Source organism: Scyliorhinus canicula, chromosome 6 (assembly GCF_902713615.1).
Source record: "Scyliorhinus canicula chromosome 6, sScyCan1.1, whole genome shotgun sequence".
Lineage (NCBI taxonomy): Eukaryota > Metazoa > Chordata > Chondrichthyes > Carcharhiniformes > Scyliorhinidae > Scyliorhinus > Scyliorhinus canicula.
Genome location: NC_052151.1, coordinates 111,803,797 through 111,817,494, shown reverse-complemented (window position 1 = coordinate 111,817,494; position 13,698 = coordinate 111,803,797). Strand labels below are relative to the sequence as shown.

Below are 13,698 nucleotides of genomic sequence, written 5' to 3'. Positions count from 1 at the left end.
TGCGTTGTCGCGTGTCCTGAAGGCCGCCTTGGAGAATGCTTACCCAAAGATCAGAGGCTGAATGCCCTTGACTGCTGAAGTGTTCCCCGACTGGAAGGGAACATTCCTGCCTGGTGATTGTCGCGCGATGCCCATTCATTCGTTGTTGCAGCGTTGTCCGCAAGCCCACGGATAACCTCACGATGCTCCACTTCTCCAGCTTTCACCCTAAACACATTAAAGAAGCCATCCCCTACGGACAAGCCCTCCGTATACACAGGATCTGCTCAGACGAGGAGGAGCGTAACAGACATCTATAGATGTTTGAAAGATGCCCTCGTACGAACGGGATATGGCGCTCGACTCATCGATCGACAGTTCCAACGCGCCGCAGCAAAAAACTGCACCGCCTCCTCAGAAGACAAACACGGGACACAACTGACAGAGTACCCTTCGTCGTCCAGTACTTTCCTGGAGCGGAGAAACTACGACATCTTCTTCGCAGCCTTCAACACATCATCGATGAAGATGAACATCTTGCCAAGGTCATCACCACACCCCCACTACTTGCCTTCAAACAACCGCGCAACCTCAAACAAACCATTGTTTGCAGCAAACTACCCAGCCTTCAGAACAGCGACCACAACACCATACATCCCTGCCAGGGCAATCTCTGCAAGACGTGCCAGATCATCGACCACCATTACATGTGAGAACACCACCCACCAGGTACGCGGTACATACTCGTGCGACTCGACCAATGTTGTCTACCTCATACGCTGCAGGAAAGGATGTCCCGAAGCGTGGTACATTGGCGAGACCATGCAGACACTGCGACAACGAATAAACGGGCATCGTGCGACAATCACCGGGCAGGAATGTTCCCTTCCAGTCGGGAAACACTTCAGCAGTCAAGGGCATTCAGCCTCTGATCTTCGGGTAAGCGTTCTCTAAGGCGGCCTTCAGGACACACGACAACGCAAAATTGCTGAGCAGAAACTTATAGCCAAGTTTCGCACACGAGTGCGGTCTCTTGGATCTTGGATAAATCTTGGATTTATGTCGCATTACATTCACCCCCCACCCTCTGGCCTGGACTTGCAAAATCCTACCAACTGTCCTGGCTTGAGACAATTCACACCTCTTTAACCTGAGATTACCCCAATCTCTGGATCTGTAAAGATTTGATTACCCGCAAATGCTCGCATTCCAAGCATTGTCTGGCATCTTTGACTTTGTCTATATATATATTTCTGGAACATATCTCTTCATTCACCTGAGGAAGGAACAGTGCTCCGAAAGCTCGTGTTTGAAACAAATCCGTTGGACTTTAACCTGGTGTTGTAAGACTTCTTACTGTGCTCACCCTAGTCCAACGCTGGCATCTCCACATCGTAGAATAGTTAGACACTAGAAGGAGCACCAGAGACATCATACACACATACTCAACCAATACATCAGTTAGATAGGACATGACCAATGGGCACTCACGATACTCACAGAGGTGACACGACCACAGGAGGACATTACACTAACTTGTATATAAAGGTCACTACACACATGATCTGCCTCTTTCCAGTGGAGACAGTCAGAGAGTACACTGGTGACTCCGCTGACACCACGACACTTCCAACCTCCGTCGCTCGAGCCTCTCCACACGCACGTGCATTCCTGCATGCTCCAACTCCAGACGTGCATCTTCACGACATCTCAGCGGACTCCGGTGAACCTGCTCAGACTCCGGTCGAGGAGCACCGACAAACCACACCTGACTCAGGTGACACACCCGAGGCTCCGGACGAGGAGCGCCAACGAACTGACACTGACTTGGTCAACACAGACCAGACTCCAGATGGGGAGCGACCAAACGCCAATGCTGATTCCAGTGACACAAACTTGATTCCAGACAGGGAGCGCCGCAACCTCAGCGACGGCACGCTCAAGGTGAGAGCAGATGCCACAATGCACACTGACACGAGTAACTGTGTGACAGACTCGTATCATCCACAGAGTGTGGTCCTTGAGTGCAGGAAACTAAAACATCAAGGACAAACTGAACATCCAGAACTAGAGCCCGATAATGTAATTTCAATACACATTTCAGATGAAATGTTGAAAATGGATTCCTGGGTTGAAGAATGTATGCGTTACTGTCATAAAAACATGAGTGCCATGTAGCTACACCTTGCAATATGAACTGTATTAATGGAACACTGGCGTGTTGTTGACCTTTCCACACACAATGAAGCTGATGAAGTTAAAGACACAAAAGATAAGTTTAAAAGTAGAATATCTTGCAAGAAGATTGAGAGGCTGTTTGATCCAGAGTACAAGGACTCAGACTCCCCAGCAAGTGCTGATACATTGTACAGAGGTAGCCTATGTAAGAAACTTCTTACCAAAGGAACTGAGAAAATGCTTCCTTGTACTGCTTTGAAAATAAATATCGATCTTCAAGGAAATATAATACACTTGCACATTAGAGATAAAAGCTGAGATGTGCACGAGTACATTAATAGTCTTTATGTAGACTTGAAGTCTTGGGAAGATATGTACTGGTGTTTATGGGGAACTATAAATCGGTTGCCCTGCACAAAATGTAACAAAGCTTTCAAATGCACTGACCTCTCCCATTGCCAGTATCACCCAGAACAAGTAATGTCTCTTTCCATAAACAACCAGCTGCCTACTCCTGGCATTGGGTTCTACACTTGCCGCAAGCAGAAAGTACTACGGTTTGATCCTCTTCAGACAAGCACAGGTTTTAAAGTGCGGGATCGTGTTCTCAAATTTGCCAATCAGCTTCAAAATGGCAATGTTACTTCAGTACCAGTCAGTCAAGTGTACTGTGATGTCCTGCAGCACAAGAATGTTGTCTGTGTGCCATTCTGTAACACGGAGGAAAGTAATGCAAACACACATCGGGCAGCACGGTAGCATTGTGGATAGCACAATCGCTTCACAGCTCCAGGGTCCGAGTTTCGATTCCGGCTTGGGTCACTGTCTGTGTGGAGTCTGCACATCCTCCCCGTGTGTGCGTGGGTTCCTCCGGGTGCTCCGGTTTCCTCCCACAGACCAAAGATGTGCAGGTTAGGTGGATTGGCCATGATAAATTGCCCTTAGTGTCCAAAATTGCCCTTAGTGTTGGGTGGGGTTACTGGGTTATGGGGATATGCTGGAGGTGTTAACCTTGGGTAGGGTGCTCTTTCCAGGAGCCAGTGCAGACTCGATGGGCCGAATGGCCTCCTTCTGTACTGTAAATTCTATGAAAAAAAAACATCTTTCTGCGGAACAGGAGCTTGATTTTTACATCTTAGCTGAACCTAATTCATTGAACGGACAGACAATCGGAGATGTCACAACTTTTTCACTTTTGCAAAACTGGAGTTTGCAGCTGAAGCAGCAAGTAATGTATTCTGAAGATGAAGAGTATACCACAGGTTCAGAGGTACCTGAGGATGAAGTGGGAGATGAAAAAGAGCAATGTGAAAGTAAATGTTCATCAAATGCCATCAACCGCTCTCCATGTACAGATATCAGACAAAACTCTTCGATGGAAATGTTAGGGACAACCTCAAAAAACGATTGGCATTCGTGGATGGACAAAGATAGTTTACTGTGTCAATTCAGTTTCTCAGATATTACATCAAAATCTCCAACACAAAGTAAACAGTGTATGACTGAAGTCTCAAAAAATGACACCTGTGAATTCAGTCGGCAAGATGATGGATTGAATTTTACAATCGGACGTTGCCATGAAATATCTACTCGCTCAAAAGATAGAAGTGTCTGTTCATTGACCAACAAAGATCCTACTCCGTGTCACCCTGATTATCCAGATGAAAAATCTAATCAACCAAAATCTGACTACATTATCAGAACAATGCAGGGGTACCAATTCAGGGATGGCTAGTAGTAATGCTGCATGTCAATCTAACTGTGCGAGAGGGTGCGCCGTGAAGACGATACGGAGATGCTTCAGTGTGATCTGGACAAGCAGGAAAAAGAGAAGGGAAGATGTATCTCCTTTCACCGTGTGTTTTCACAAAAGCAAGTGGGACAGCACCCGCTTAATGCGATTTAAACAGGACGCGCAAAGACAGCATGATCAACGAAGAATGGTTGAACTAATTGGACACCTGACAGAAATAAGATTTGGAGAAAAAACTGATCGCTATCAAAGGCATTGTAAGAAAAAAAAACAAGACTTCAACACAGTCTGTGAAGTGATTTGACCACTTCTTGGTTCCCGTGGCACAGGGACAATGCTGGTGTTCACAAGGACATGCCACCATCAAAATCATCAAATTCACCAACCCACCAAGAGAGACATTTGACCTTGCTGTTTGATTTTTTTTGGACTCACACATATAATTTAGAGTTATTGTTTAATCACTGTTTTCCTGACTTGTAGATACCTTAACTTATCTACCTGTTTTGTGTTACATTTTTCTGTACAGTAAGAACATTTAACATATAAAAAAGGGGGATGTGGTGATGTTCATCACTGTAAATACACAAGGGGTTAATGTACATACATATAGAATAGTTAGACACTAGAAGGAGTACCAGAGACATCATACACACACACTCAACCAATACATCAGTTAGATAGGACACGACCAATGGGCACTCACGATACTCACAGAGGTGACACGACCACAGGAGGGCATTACACCAACTCATATATAAAGGACACCACACACATGATCTGCCTCTTTCCAGTGGAGACAGTCAGAGAGTACAGAGACAAGGTTGATTCGATATCATTCCCACCACGTGGAGTGTAGCAATCTGGTTAGTCAGTCTGAGGAACTATAGGAGGATTTACAGTAGTGTCGAACCCAAGTTGTAATAGTGTATATAGTTTAATAAACGTGTTGGAGTTGTCTTCACGTTTGATCCTTCCTGTGTCGAGTGCACCACTAGGAAGCCGCTTATGCTACACCCAAATAGCATAACAAGACAGTAATTGCAGAGGAATCACAAGTGATGGAGCAGCCAACATGACTGGGAAAAACATCGGAGTTATAGTAAGGATTAAGGAGGCAGCTAGTCAGGACATTGTTTGGAATCATTGTTTTATTCACCGTGAGGAACTGGCATCGAAAGGAATTCCATCCAATCTTGAAGTGGTGTTGAAAGGAATAGTGAAATTTGTGAATTTCATTAAACGCAGCCCACTCAATACCAGACTTTTTGACACTGTGCTCCGATATAAGGGCTGAGCACACACATTTATTGTTCCACACACAAGTACGTTGGCTGTCAAAGGGTCAGGTGCTACTCATAGTATACGAACTGAGGTACGTAATCCACACTTTCCTCTTCGAGAAATTGTCCCCTCTGGCTGATTCGTTTGCTGATGAAACTTGGATGTTAGCAATGTCTTACCTTGCAGACATCTTTTCAATTCTAAATGAACTGAACCTGAAATTGCAAGGGAAGGATGATGATTGCTTTCGGCACTCTGAAGAAATCGAAGCTTTCCAAAAGATTGGCAATTGCGAGTGCAAAGCCAAAACTACTACATGTTTCCCCACACTGCTACGACATATTGAAGAAAACAGCATTAGTAAGGCAACTGTAAATGGATTGGCAAGCCTTATTGAGTTGCACCAGGCTGCCCTGATCGACAATTTTGGTCGCCTCTTTCCAGAGGAGAAATTTAAGATTCTGAGAGAGAGGAGGTGGGTGAAAAATCCATTTGCGTTTGAGACCCCAGAATCAGTTCTTAACTTGCAGCTGCCTCCAAAAGAAGAAATTGAGCTTATGCGTCTCAGCTGTGACAGCATATTAAAAACACGGCACAAGTCAATGAGGCTGTCAGCATTCTGGAGTAGCATCTCTGAGGAGTATCCGGAGCTGAGTAAAACAAGAATTTTGTTGCTCTTGCCCTTCACAATGACCTACATGTGCGAGGTTGGATTTTCCGCCCTCACAAAGATGAAGACGCCACAAAGGAACCGGCTGAATCCTTCACCCGATATGCGCATAGCCCTCTCTTCCTGTGAACCTGATTGGAGTGAGATCGTGAGGACCAAGCAGGCTCACCTCTCGCATTAACGGTAACAGAAAATGGTGGGCCGCGAGGGTCGGCTGGCGTGGGTCGTGAAGGTCGCCAGGTTGGGTCCCAAAGGTTGGCTGGTTGGTAAAAATGGGTACCCAGAAAAAAAGTTTGAAGAACACTGCCCTAAGAGATATGTTGTTGCATTGGGGGGGGGGCTCCAGATGTGGCATGGGGGGGGGCTCCAGATGTGGCATTGGGGGGGGGGAGGGGGGCTCCAGAGGATGCGGTGGGGAGTTTGAGGTGGGGGTCGAGAGATCATGGCGGCATTTATCTCTTCCTGCTCTGACGATCTAAGCTTGCCAATGAAGGAAGTGAGGTAAGTGTAGCCTCAGCTGGGCGTTCCTGATCAAGGCCAGAAAGAAAACAGAGTCCCGTTTGATTGAGGGGTTGTTCTCGGTGCTGCAGGTGATGATAAACACCCCGCTATACATGCCAACATCAGGACTCTGTTTTTTGGGCATTAAATCGCACCCTGGTCTGAAAACTCAGTTGTGTAGCTAGATACACACTGGTTTACAGTCAGAGCCCCACATGTTGACAAAAATTACATCCATATTACCGGTATATCAATGAAGCCTGCAAATTTGAATACTCAAGTACTTAATATTTTACTGTCAGTCATGTGAAACATCGTTTCAGCAAATTTAGTGTATTACAGCAATGGATCAATTGCAGTCTCATTAAAAGTGATAACAAAATGACTGTAAACATAAAAATTCACACTCCAGGTCTTGGGTGACTCGTGCGTTGTGCACAGAAGAATGGCTGGTATAATAAAATTGAAACTGTAGCTAATTTTAGACAAGATGGAACACATGACATTTGCCAGATAATTCTACAATTAGGAATGATGTGTCATACTATTAATTATTTTTGAAAAAAGTCTAAAATTTGAGCTTGTATACACAAAACTAGGTTTTCATAGAATTCCTCCAGTGCAGAAGGAGGCCATTTGGCCCATCGTGTCTGTACCGGCCCTTGCAAAGAGCACCCTATTTAAGGCCCCATCTCCACCCTGTCCCCGTAACTCCGTAACCCCACCTAAACCTTTGGCCACTAAGGGGCAATTTAGCATGGCCAATCCATCTAACCTGCACATCTTTGAACTGTGGGAGGAAACCGGAGCACCCGGAGGAAACCCACACTGCCACAGGGAGAAAGTGAAAACTCCACACAGACAGTAATTGAACCGAGGACCCTGGAGCTGTGAGGCAGCAGTGCTAACCACTGTGCCACCGTGCCGCCCATTCTGTGAAAACAAAATGAAAAGAGTCACCATTTTGCAAACTTGTCAAGAACCATGTTAAGTTCTGCTAATTAGAGAGATGCAGACCAGTTTAAAATACATTTTTCTGCTTGGACAAAGTTTCTTTTTGCATTTTATTTTGTGTCTTTACCATTGGCATCATTACATGAAGCACTCTAAGTTTATTAGGGAAACATCTATCATAGGAAATGCATAAAAATCAGCTTTTACACATGGAGATGGTGGTACCAATGAATTTCATATCCTATCCACAAACCTTCAGACTGTAAAATAATTAGGCCCAGCCACCAGTCAAAGCTCAGATTTTCAAGAAGAATTTTTAATGCTCCAAGAATCTTGAATATGCTTTGTAAATATAATGCACAATATGTTGCTATTGATGCTTGTCAGCAATATATTAGTTTAATTTTAAAGAGAACTGAGGGGGTTCTTGCCTCCCTTGATTTGCAAGTTGCAGATTTTTTTCCAGTTGATAATCACATATAATCAGTGTTGGTCAAGATTTGGTGCAGCAAGATTTCCAAGCTAATAGTACCAAGCATTCTTCCATTTGCAGTGCTGTGCAGCAAGATAGTTGGCAGCATATGACTTCAGTCCTGAGGATAGAACAAAATAGATGTGATTAGTGCCTGACCAGAGGCAATAAGCTTATAACATGTTCTGGATAAAGCTCATTAGTATTGTGCCAAGGGCTCATATTCAACCACAGATAAAAGATGTCAGGGTAAAAAAAAATAAGAGGAAACTTAACACTTTGAGTCTGGTACAAGTACAAATCCTCAGGGAATGTAACTCTGGATAATATCCCTCACAATTGTTAGGACACAGGCCAGTCCAGACAAGAAAACCAAAAGACTGATCCATCAAGCATAACTTTAGTGTGCGCCACACCAGCATAGATTAACACAAAACAAACTTCCTCTTCTGTTTAAGAGTTCTGCATCCACCCTATAGGTAGGCATCAGCCATTTAGGCTAATGGATTAGAAAGAACAGAGATTACATCGTGAAATCATAAGAACAAAGAACAAAGAAAATTACAGCACAGGAACAGGCCCTTCGGCCCTCCCAGCCTGCGCCGATCCAGATCCTTTATCTAAACCTGTCTCCTATTTTCCAAGGTCTATTTCCCTCTGTTGCCGCCCGTTCATATACCTGTCTAGATGCCTCTTAAATGATGCTATCGTGCCCGCCTCTACCACCTCCACTGGTAAAGCGTTCCAGGCACCCACCACCCTCTGCGTAAAAAACTTTCCACGCACATCTCCCTTAAACTTTCCCCCTCTCACCTTGAAATCATGACCCCTTGTAACTGACACCCCCACTCTTGGAAAAAGCTTGTTGCTATCCACCCTGTCCATACCTCTCATAATTTTGTAGACCTCAATCAGGTCCCCCCTCAACCTCCGTCTTACCAACGAAAACAATCCTAATCTACTCAACCTTTCTTCGTAGCTAGCACCCTCCATACCAGGCAACATCCTGGTGAACCTCCTCTGCACCCTCTCTAAAGCATCCACATCCTTCTGGTAATGTGGCGACCAGAACTGCACGCAGTATTCCAAATGTGGCCTAACCAAAGTCCTATACAACTGTAACATGACCTGCCTACTCTTGTACTCAATACCCCGTCTGATGAAGGCAAGCATGCTGTATGCCTTCTTGACCACGTTATCAACCTGCGTTGCCACCTTCAGGGTACAATGGACCTGAACTCCCAGATCTCTCTGTACATTAATTTTCCCCAGGACCCTTCCATTGACCATATAGTCCGTTCTTGAATTTGATCTTCCAAAATGCATCACCTCGCATTTGCCTGGATTGAACTCCATCTGCCATTTCTCTGCCCAACTCTCCAATCTATCTATATTTTGTTGTATTCTCTGACAGTCCAACTCGCTATCTTCAACTCCACCAATCTTAGTATCATCTGCAAACTTGCTAATCAGACCACCTATACCTTCCTCCAGGTCATTTATGTAGATCACAAACAACAGTGGTCCGAGCACGGATCCCTGTGGAACACCACTAGTCACCCTTCTCCATTTTGAGACACTCCCTTCCACCACTACTCTCTGTCTCCTGTTACCCAGCCAGTTCTTTATCCATCTAGCTAGTACACCCTGAACCCCATACGACTTCACTTTTGCCATCAACCTGCCATGGGAAACCTTATCAAACGCCTTACTAAAGTCCATGTATATGACATCTACAGCCCTTCCCTCATCAATTAACTTTGTCACTTCCTCAAAGAATTCTATTAGGTTTGTAAGACATGACCTTCCTTGCACAAAACCATGCTGCCTATCACTGATAAGTCTATTTTCTTCCAGTAATAAGTCTATTTTCTTCCTATTTTCTTCATAGTATGGATTTGCTGTGACCTTTGGCATTAAGATCATTTTGAAAATTATTTAATAATCTTCATATGAAGACTACGGTCCTCATATTAATGGGGTTAGCGATGGCATAAATCTGATTAATGCTAAGGAGGGAGAAGGGATAATTTGGGGAAAAACTCAATTACACCAGGATTCTACTCCACTCTCTTTATGTTCCAGTGGAGGGAGGTCCTGGGTACATCTTCCACCCAATTTCCCACACCAATGGAAGTGTCGGATTGAGTCCCTTGGCTACTTCATGAATTCTGCCTTTACACTCTTGAACGACTTCAACCCAAATTGGGAGCAGGTCGACAGTGTATGTCCACTTGAAGCCTTCAAAAGGCCCCAAACCTTGTCTAGATTAAGTTGATTACAAGGGCGAGATTTCAAGTCAGAATAGCTGAAGATTTGCTGAACGGTGGCACAGTGGTTAGCACTGCTGCCTCACAGCACCAGGGACCCAGGTGTGATTCTGACCTTGGGTCACCGTGTATGGGAGTTTGTACTTTCGCCCCATGTCTGTGTGGGTTTCATCCGGGTGCTCTGGTTTTCTCCCACAGTCCAAAGATGTGCATGTTTAGCTGGATTGGACGTGCTCAATTGCCCTTTTGTGACCAAAGGTTAGATGGCGTTACAGGGATAGGGTGGGGGAGTGGGCCAAGGCAGGGTGCTCTTTCAGAGAGTTGGTGGAGACTCAATGGCCTACTTCTGCACTGTAGGGGTTCTATTATTCTATGAGGACTCTAAAGCTTGGACCCCGCAGGACTCCAGGTAGAGATGCATGTTTTGCTTTGCAAGTGCAGATCTAAACAAGTGCTGCTAATGTGCTCCCGCAAATGCTGGCAACTCTCCCTGAACAGCAAATAATGTCATCCCTGAGGATTTAGCAAAGGGCCTCTAACCTATGGCAAGATTGTGGGGAGGGTGGGTGGAGGTGTTTTTTTCTGTTGTATCTATGCAGGCAGAATAGTCTCTGAGAAATCTCATTCAGAAATATGGGGCTGGATTCTCCGACCCCCCCGCCGGGTTGGAGAATCGCCGGGGGGGGAGGGGGGGGGGGGCGGCGTGAATCTCGCCTCCGCCATCTCCCGAAGTCTCTGGCACCAGAGATTCGGCGGGGGCGGGAATCGCGCCGCGCCTGTCGGCGCCCCCCCCCCCCCCCCCCCCCCCCCCCAGCGATTCTCCAGCCCGCGATGGGCCAAAGTCCCACTGCTGTCATGCTGGTCACCAGCGGGAATCAAAACACCTCCATTACCGGCAGGACTGGCGGCGGGGCGGGCTCCGGGGTCCTGGGGGGAGAACGCAGGACGATCTGGCCCCGGGGGGATGCCCCCACGGTAGCCTGGCCCACGATCGGGGCCCACTGATCGGCAGGCGGGCCTGTGCCGTGGGGGCACTCTTTACCTTCCACGTTGGCCATAGCCTTCAGGATGGCGGGCGCGGAGGTGACCCCCTCCCCTGCGCATGCGCGGGGATGACGTCAGCAGCCGCTGATGCTCCGGTGCATGCACGGACTTGCGCCGGCCGGCGAAGTCCCTTCGGCCCCGGCTGGCATGGCGCCAAAGACCTTTCCTGCCGGTCGGCGGGGCGCCAACCATTCTGGCGCGGACCTAGCCCCTCAAGGTTAGGGCTTGGCCCCTAAAGGTGCGGAGAAAGGTGCCCGACGCCGGAGTGGTTCACGCCACTCCATCCCGCCAGGATCCCCCGCCCCACCGGGTAGGGGGGAACCCCGGCCATGATATTGTAAAGATTGTGGTGACCGTTCGTGCAGCTGCCAAAATTGTTAATCCAAAGGACATCTTCTCTGCAAAACAGTCAATCCTGATAACTGGTGATCTTTAATAGGAGTCATTGAAGTGATCGTCTCAGGGGTTCTGAATAGCTGCTTGGATTCCTGAAAGACAACTGGCGGGATTATCCCCCCCCCCCCCCCCCCCCCCCCCGGGGCCGGGTCGGAGAATCCCTGGGGGGCGGCGTGAATCCTGCTCTGCCGCTCCAACGCTGGCTGCCGTATTCTCTGGCGCCGGTTTTCGGGTGGGGGCGGGGATCATGCCACACCGGTTGGGGGCCGTTGCCAATGGCCCCCCTGACAATTCTCCAGGTCCCGATGGGCCGAGCGGCCGTCGGTTTATGGCCAGTCCTGCTGGCGTGAATTGGACATGGTGCCACACGGCGGGACCTGGAAGGTGAGTTGGCTGGTCCGGTCATCGGCGGGAGGGGGGGAGGGGGGCGGGTGGATCCGACCCTGCGGGGGGGGGGGGGGGGGGGGGGGGGGGGTCCCACGGTGGCCTGGCCCGTGATCGGGACCCACCGATCTGCGGGCGGGCCTGTGCCGTGGGGGCACTTCTCCCTTCTGCGCTGGCCATGGCGGAGGCCTACAGTGGCCGGCGTGGAGAAGACACCCCCCTGTGCATTCGCCAGAATACGCTGGCCGGTCTGTGCATGCGCTAATCCATGCCGGCGGTCCTGCGCATGCGCTATCTTGTGCAGTCCCTTCGGTGGCTGGTACGGCACCAACCCCTCCGACGCAGGCCTAGCCCCTGGAATTGCGGAGAATTCCCAACTTCCGGTCGGCCCGATGCCAGAGTGGTTTGCGCCGTTTTTTACGCTGGTGTCGGGCCATCGCGCCGATTCGGGAGAATCCCGCCTTGTGTTCCAAGCTGAATTTAATATATTTTAATGGATTGGATAATTTTTGCTGCTTTCTGTTTTCAGTCAAGCGAAGTCCTGCCATCTCATCCCATTAAAGGCGGTGAGAGTTTATTTTCTACAGTAACTCTAGACAGTGTAGTGAAAACATTGATAAAGGAGCAGAAATACAAGGTGCTGACTGACACAAATTGAATCTGATGAGATAAGGACATTCTTTGGCCATTTCTGACTTATGTTCGTAATCAAGGATTTGTGCAGTCAAGCATGATTCTGGGAAATTCAAAGTAAAGGTTTTATTTGTTTTTGTTTTGCTGAACAAGGAAGTGACAAAATTTGAAGGAACCTCTCAAGTTTGACAATAATATTTTAGTCATCCAGCATGTTCCTAGCTGCAGGCAGTGCACATCAATTTAACGCCTTGTCTGTCAGTGATAATCCATGCCGCCAGGCCCAGGCTGCAGATCAAGTGCAGGAATTCCAAGCAATCATCACATTGTTTTAGCTAACAACACACCACCATCTGCATAGCAAAGATATTCTGTAGATCGTGCTGGAAAGGTGTTTTCTATTCCTTGGGGCTAATATTTATTATCAGATGATATCCTGTGGCACAGAACATAATGGGTGAAATTTAATGCCCTTCCCCATGGTGAGATTGGTGTTGGGGGGGGCACTTAATCAAGTGGAAGGATGGTGGGTAGACACCTTGTTGCCTTCATGTCTTTACCTCAATAAAGGCTGCAAACGGGAAAACCATTAATAGCTTTCTGCTATTAATTAACCGTCACCAGTTGAGGCTCTTAGGTGGACAATTGATAGCTACTTAAGGACCACATTTCACCACTGCTGGTACTAACCCAGTGATGAGTGAAGGGGTTCCATGTAGGGATCATGCAAACAAACCCATGTGGAGTTGCTTGCGGGTTGTCTGGGTGGCATGGGATGCCTGTTGTTCAAAGGCACTCAGAGGGACCCAGCATCGGGAAGAGGGAGGGAATGCTAGTTGAAAGCCACCCCTGCCCTTCCTGCATGAATCCCCACCACCTTGACTTCCCTCCTGCCATTACTCATCTGTGGCCTGTGATCCAGTGATGAACGTAGACGTCGGATGGGTCTGGCATTGACGGCAGCCTTGTACTGGCTGCCGGTTCCGGTGGTGTTGATCTAGGGGAAGGCCAGATGCTGTCCAGTTAATTGGATGAATGGCACTTAGTTAGTCAAACCTTGCCTAAAGAGGGAACACAGGGGGTGGGATTCTCCCTTTGGGGGACTAAGTTCCCACGCCTGCCGGAAAAGAGGCGAGAATCACTCTGGATTTTTTCCTCGAAAGTCCGGGGTGAGTCCCCG

General features: G+C 47.7%; 1 protein-coding gene and 1 pseudogene across 3 annotated transcripts in view; both read left to right on the top strand.

Annotated features, from left to right (window-relative positions):
- Nucleotides 1–13,698, top strand: part of LOC119967393 (protein eva-1 homolog A-like) — a 436,489-nt gene that overhangs the window by 182,043 nt on the left and 240,748 nt on the right. The window lies entirely within an intron of this gene.
- LOC119966892 lies at nt 1,540–3,892 on the top strand (annotated as a pseudogene).